The sequence below is a fragment of the Salvelinus sp. IW2-2015 genome, unplaced genomic scaffold (assembly GCF_002910315.2).
Source record: "Salvelinus sp. IW2-2015 unplaced genomic scaffold, ASM291031v2 Un_scaffold4480, whole genome shotgun sequence".
Taxonomy (NCBI): Eukaryota; Metazoa; Chordata; class Actinopteri; order Salmoniformes; family Salmonidae; genus Salvelinus; species Salvelinus sp. IW2-2015.
The window spans coordinates 15,970-23,707 of record NW_019945750.1 but is presented as its reverse complement, the minus strand read 5'-3'; the positions used below and the strand labels follow the sequence as shown (position 1 = coordinate 23,707).

Here is a 7,738-nt window from a genome sequence, read left to right as displayed (position 1 = left end):
ACTAACCTACATAATGATGTTCATTACCACCTACTAACCTACATAATGACTTCATACACCTTACTAATCTTAACAATAATGACTTCATAATCCTACTAACCTACATAATGACTTCATAACACCTACTAACCTACATAATGCATGTTATACCAACCTACTAACCTACATAATGATGTCATACCCTACCTACTAACTACATAATGACTTCATCCACCTACTAACTCTACATAATGACTTCATACCACCTACTAACCTACATAATGATTTCATAACACCTACTAACCTACATAATGACGTCATACCACCTATTAACCTACATAATGACTTCATAACACCTGACTAACCTACATAATGACTCATACCACCTACTAACCTACATAAGATTCATAACACTGCTAACCTACATAATGACTTCATAACACCTACTAAACCTACATAATGATTATACCACCTACTAACCTACATAATGACTTCATACCACCTACTAACCTACATATGATGTCCATACCACCTACTAACCTACATAATGTCTGGCCAGGAAATCTGTTGTTGAGATACAAAAATGTCATAAGTCTGGCTTAGAGAGTTTGTTGAGACACAGTATTGTCTTGAGACATGCATATTGACCAATGAATGTGATATTGACTGGGTTATTAGGTTAGGCTTTATTTAACTAGGTAAGTCAGTTAAGAACAAATTCTATTTAAGATGACGGCCTACCCCCCGCCCCCGGCCAAACCTGAGCCATTTGTTGCGCCGCCCTTGGGACTCCCAACCACGGCCGGATGTGATGCAGCCTGGATTCGAACCAGGTACTGCAGTGACGAGTCTTGTACTGAGATGTAGTGTCTTAGACCACTGCGCCACTCGGGGAGCGAATGAGGCCAACCAGACATCACCTTACAGTTTATTATCTGACTTATTGACCAAATATTACAGCACAGGTTATTCTGAAGGAAAACTCTGATCCGATGATCTCATTGGTTTAGTTTCAGTACTTGGTTATTCTGAAGGAAAACTCTGATCCGATGATGTCATTGGTTTTAGTTTCAGTACTGGTTATTCTGAAGGAAAACTCTTGATCCGATGATGTCATTGGTTTTAGTTTCAGTACTGGTTATTCTGAAGGAAAACTCTGATACCGATGATGTCATTGGTTTTAGTTTCAGTACTGGTTATTCTGAAGGAAAACTCTGATCCGATGATGTCATTGGTTTTAGTTTCAGTACTGGTTATTCTGAAGGAAAACTCTGATCCGATGATGTCATTGGTTTTAGTTTCAGTACTGGTTATTCTGAAGGAAAAACTCTGATCCGATGATGTCATTGGTTTTAGTTTCAGTACTGGTTATTCTCTGAAGGAAAACTCTGATCCGATGATGTCATTGTGTTTTAGTTTCAGTACTGGTTATTCTGAAGGAAAACTCTGATCCGATGATTCATTGGTTTTATTTCAGTTACTGGTTATTCTGAAGGAAAACTCTGATCCGATGATGTCATTGGTTTCTCATAGCAGAAGGAAGCAGATGTTTGTGTAATATTTGTTCCGTTTCAGTAAACCAACAACAGTAACTTTGTTCATGTTTTTCCTGTTGGAAAGAATGAGTCCTGTCAAGTCATTACATTTTACACTTTTGATGTGTTGGAATTGAGTGAAGTGGGGGGGGGAACATGTTATTACAATGCAGTGTTCTGAAATACTATTAATCCTATTGGTCAATTGAATAGAGAGGATGGGAAATAGGATTCAACATGCTACTGAGCGTATACATGTAATCATACTGAAAGATGGATGTACACGGTGAGGCGTGGCTTAACGTGACCACACCCCCGAGTAGGGTACACCCTTTACTCCCATGTTAAATCGCCTATTTACCCATAACCCACAACGGGTGTATTTTATTTTAAAAACATTTTTTTTTTATCGTTCTATAAACATTTGGGATATGCTTGGTTGGTTGTTTTTTTAAACATACCTCCACGTCATTATAATCAAACAAACTACATCATAACCTAAAAACACATTAGCTGTGTTCGAATACCCATAATCAACATACGGTATACTACTTACTTAATGAGTATATACTATTAGTTACTTTTAGTGACTGTAAAACAACGGTGATCCTTTCAGTTGAGCCTTCTAGCGCTTTGCCTGTCTACCCGGGAATTGATGCTGTTGCTTTGCACCTCTTTAGCTTGTTAGCTTAACATAACTAGCTAGACTTTGGGGTGTGTTTGTAAATTCAATCTTGAAGTGCCAGAGTGCACTCTGGGTGTTCGTAAATTCAGCGGCGTTGTCCGATCGGGGCGTTCAGAGCACACTGGCACGAATCTGGTCGAGGAGAGAGGTTGATCTGAGCGGTCCTGACCTCACAACGACCTTTTCTTGACATTTTGACATGAAAATGGTCCAATTCACCACACTTATCAAGAGAACATCCCTGGTCGTCTCTACTGCCTCATGATCTGGAGGACTCACTAAACAGAGAACATCCCTGGTCATCCCTACTTCCTCTGAATCTTGGCGGACTCACTAAACACTAAATGCTTAGTTTGTAAACTAAAACCAATGACATCATCGGATCAGAGTTTTCCTTCAGAATAACCAGTACTGAAACTAAAACCAATGACATCATCGGATTAGAGTTTTCCTTCAGAATAACCTGTGCTGTAATATTGGTCAATAAGTCAGATAATAAACTGTAAGGTGATGTCTGGTTGGCCTCGTTCGCTCCCCGGGTGGCGCAGTGGTCTAAGACACTACATCTCAGTACAAGACTCGTCACTGCAGTACCTGGTTCGAATCCAGGCTGCATCACATCCGGCCGTGGTTGGGAGTCCCAAAGGGCGGCGCACAAATGGCTCAGGTTTGGCCGGGGGGGGAGGGTAGGCCGTCATCGTAAATAAGAATTTGTTCTTAACTGACTTGCCTAGTTAAATAAAGCCTAACCTAATAACCCAGTTAATATCACATTCATTGGTCAATATGCAAGTCCCAAGACAATATTGTGGTTTAACAACAGACTCCCTGGCCAGTCATTATGTAGGTTACTAGGAGTTATGAAGTCATTATGTAGGTTACTAGGAGTTATGAAGTCATTATGTAGGTTAGTAGGAGTTATGAAGTCCTTATGTAGGTTAGTAGGTGTTATGAAGTCATTATGTAGGTTAGTAGGTGGCATGACATCATTATGTAGGTTAGTAGGTGGTATGAAGTCATTATGTAGATTAGTAGGTGTTATGAAGTCATTATGTAGGTTAGTAGGTAGAATTTTCATTCAAAGTGATGTGGCTCATACAATGGAATGTATTTTTTTTTGTAATGTCAGTTGAGTTAAATCAACAAATCACATGGCACGTATTTTACTTCCTGCTCGCTCCTGAATGAGGACGCTTGTTCTATTCATTATATTTCTATGGCAGCACATGCGGTCAGAGGTGGAGGATTGGAGAAAATGTGCGTCAAAGAAAACCTTTTTTTTTAATACAATAAAATGCTTTTCGAACAGCTATTACGGTGACCGCAATCATTTGGCTGCCCTATCATACCACCTACAATATACTTTATACCACCTACTAACCTACTTAATGACTCATAGCACCTACTAATCTACATAATGACTTCATAACTCCTACTAACTACATAATGACTTCATAACACCTACTAACCACATAATGATGTCATACCACCTACTAATCTACATAATGACTCATAAACCTACTAACCTACATAATGACTTCATAACACCTACTAACCTACATAATGACTTCATAACACCTACTAACCTACATAATGACTTCATACACCTACTAACCTACATAATGACTTCATAACACCTACTAACCTACATAATGACTTCATAACACCTACTAACCTACATAATGACTTCATAACACCTACTAACCTACATAATGATGTCATACCACCTTACTAACCTACATAAAACTTCATACACTTACTAACCACATAATGATGTCATACCACCTACTAACCTAATAATGACTTCATAACACCTACTAACCTACATCATGTCATAACACCTACTAACCTACAAATGATGTCATACCACTACCTAACCTACATAATGACTCATAACACCTACTAACCTACATAATGACTTCATAACACCTACTAACCTACATAATGACTTCATACCACCTACTAACCTACATAATGACTTCATTAACACCTACTAACCTACATAATGACTTCATAACACTACTAACCTACATAATGATGTCATACCACCTACTAACCTACATAATGACTTCATACCACCTACTAACCTCATAATGATGTCAACCACCTACTAACCTACATAATGACTTCATACCACCTACTAACCTACATAATGACTTCATAACACCTACTAACCTACATAATGACTTCATAACAACCCTACTAACCTACATAATGATGTCATACCACCTACTAACCTACATAATGACTTCATACCACCTACTAACCTACATAATGACTTCATAACACCTACTAACCTACATAATGACTCATAAACACCTACTAACCTACATAATGATGTCATACCACCTACTAACCTACATAATACTCATACCACCTACTAACCTACATAATGACTTCATAACACCTACTAATCTACATAATGACTTCATAACTCCTAGTAACCTACATAAGACTTCATAACTTCTATAACCTAACTAATGACTTCATAACTCTTACTAACCTACATAAGGACTTCATAACTCCTACTAACCTACATAATGACTTCATAACACCACTAATCTACATAATGTCTTCATAACTCCTACTAACCTACATAATGACCTCATACCACCTTACTAACCTACATAATGACTTCATACCCACTACTAACCTACATAATGACTTCATAACACCTACTAACCTACATAATGACTTCATAACACCTACTAACCTACATAATGACTTCATAATGTCTGCCAGGGAGTCTGTTGTTGAGACACAATATTGTCTTGGGACTTGCATATTGACCAATGAATGTGATATTAGGTTAGGCTTTATTTAACTAGGCAAGTCAGTTAGAACAAATTCTTATTTACGATGACGGCCTACCCCCCCCCCTCCCAAACCTGAGCCATTTGTGCCCGCCCTATGGACTCACAACCACGGCCGGTGTGATGCAGCCTGGATTCGAACCAGAGTACTGCAGTGACGAGTCTTGTACTGAGATTAGTGTCTTAGACCACTGCGCCACCCGCGGGAGCAAATGAGGCCAAAACCAGACATCACCTTACAGTTTATTATCTGACTTACAGTTTATTATCGACTTATTGACCAATATTACAGCACAGGTTATTCTGAAGAAAACTCTGATCCGATGATGTCATTGGTTTTAGTTTCAGTACTGGTATTCTGAAGGAAAACTCTGATCCGATGATGTCATTGTTTTAGTTTCAGTACTGTTATTCTGAAGGAAAACTCTGATCCGATGATGTCATTGGTTTTAGTTTCAGTACTGGTTATTCTGAAGGAAAACTCTGATCCGATGATGTCATTGTTTTCAGTTCAGTACTGGTTATTCTGAAGGAAAACTCTGATCCGATGATGTCATTGGGTTAGTTTCAGTACTGGGTTATTCTGAAGGAAACTCTGATCCATGATGTCATTGGTTTTAGTTTCAGGACGGTTATTCTGAAGGAAAACTCTGATCCGATGATGTCATTGGTTTTAGTTTCAGTACTGGTTATTCTGAAGGGAAACTCTGATCCGATGATCTCATTGTTTTAGTTTCAGTACTGGTTATTCTGAAGGAAAACTCTGATCCGATGATCTCATTGGTTTTAGTTTCAATACTGGTTATTCTGAAGGAAAACTGATCCGATGATGTCATTGGTTTTCCATGCAGAAGGAAGCAGATGTTTGTGTTAATATTTGTTCCGTTTCAGTAAACCAACAACAGTAACTTTGTTCATGTTTTCCTGTTGGAAAGAATGAGTCCATGTCAAGTCATTACATTTTACACTTGATGTGTTGAATTGAGTGAAGTGGGGGGAGTGTTATACAATGCAGTGTTCTGAGAATACTATTATCCTATTGGTCAATTGAATAGAGAGGATGGGGGAAATAGGATTGAAACATGGTACTGAGTGTATACATTTAATCATACTTAAAGATGATGTACACGGTGAGGCGTGCTTAACGTGACCACACCCCCGAGTAGGTACAGCCGTAGGTACACCCTTTACTCCCATGTTAAATCGCCTATTTTACCATAACCCGACAACGGCTGTAGTTTATTTTAAAAATGTTTTTATTGTTCTATAAACATTTGGATATGCTTGGTTGGTCGTTTTTTTAAACATACCTCCACGTCGTTATAATCAACAAACTACACAAACCTAAAAACACATTAGCTGTGTTTCGAATACCCATATTAACATACTGTATACTACTTACTTAATGAGTATATACTATTAGTTACTTTTAGTGTACTGTAAAACGAACGTAATCCTTTCAGTTGAGCCTCTAGCGCTTCGCCTGTCTACCCGGAAGTTGATGCTGTTGCTATGCAACCTCTTGCTAGCTGTTAGCTTAACATATTACTAGCTAGACTTTGGGGTTGTTTGTAAATCAATTTGAGTGCCAGAGTGCACTCTGGGTGTTCGTAAATTCATTGTCCGATCGCGGGCATTCAGAGCGCACACTGGACGATCTGGTCGAGGAGGAGGGTTGATCTGAGCGGTCCTGACCTCACAACGACCTTTCTTGACATTTTGACATGAAAAAAAGGTCCAATTCACACACTTATCAAGAGAACATTCCCTGGTCGTCTCTACTGCTCTGATCTGGAGGACTCACTAAACAGAGAACATCCCTGGTCATCTCTACTGCCTCTGATCTGGAGGACTCACAAACAGAGAAACATCCCCTGGTCATCCCTACTGCCTCTGATCTGGTGGACTCACTAAACACTAAATGTTTCGTTTGTAAATTATGTTGGAGTGTGCACCTGCTATCCGTCAATAAAAATTCTGGTTTGCTTAATATAAGGAATTTGAAATTGTTATACTTTTACTTTTGATACTTAAGTATCTTTAAAACCAAATACTTTAGACTTTTACTCAAGTAGTATTTTACTGGGTGACTTTCATTTTTACTTGAGTCATTTTCTATCAAGGTATCTTTACTTTTACTCAAGTATGACAATTGAATACTTTTTCCACCCCTGCTGTCAAATCAGAGCTCTCTCCCCTCCTCCTCCTCTCCTCCTTACTCAAATGAGATAAAGGATACCTCCCAAATGACTCCGTATATATGCACTACTCTTGACTAAAGCCCATTGGGGACTAGGAACAGTAACCTACATAATGGCTTCATAAAGCCACTAACCTACATAATGACTTATGACGAAAACCTTTTGGGACTAGGAACACTAACCTACTTAATGACTTCATAATGCATACAACCTACAAATGACTTCATAATGTCTTATACCTACTTAATATACTTTATAATGCCTTATAACTACTTAATGACTCATAATGCCTATAACTACTTAATGACTTCATAATCCATACTAGCCTACATAATGATTTCATAAGCATACTAACCTACATAATGACTTCATAATGCCTACTAACCTACTTTAATGACTTCATAATGCCTTATAACCTACATAAATGAACTTCATAATGCTACAACCTACAAATGCGCCTCATTGAAGCTTTACTAACCTACATTAATGACTTCCATAATGCCTATAAAACCTACACTCTCTCTC

General features: G+C 38.3%; 1 protein-coding gene across 3 annotated transcripts in view; it reads right to left on the bottom strand.

Moving 5' to 3' along the window:
- LOC112077358 (ubiquitin thioesterase ZRANB1) overlaps window positions 1-7,738 on the bottom strand; it is a 34,644-nt gene that overhangs the window by 15,732 nt on the left and 11,174 nt on the right. The window lies entirely within an intron of this gene.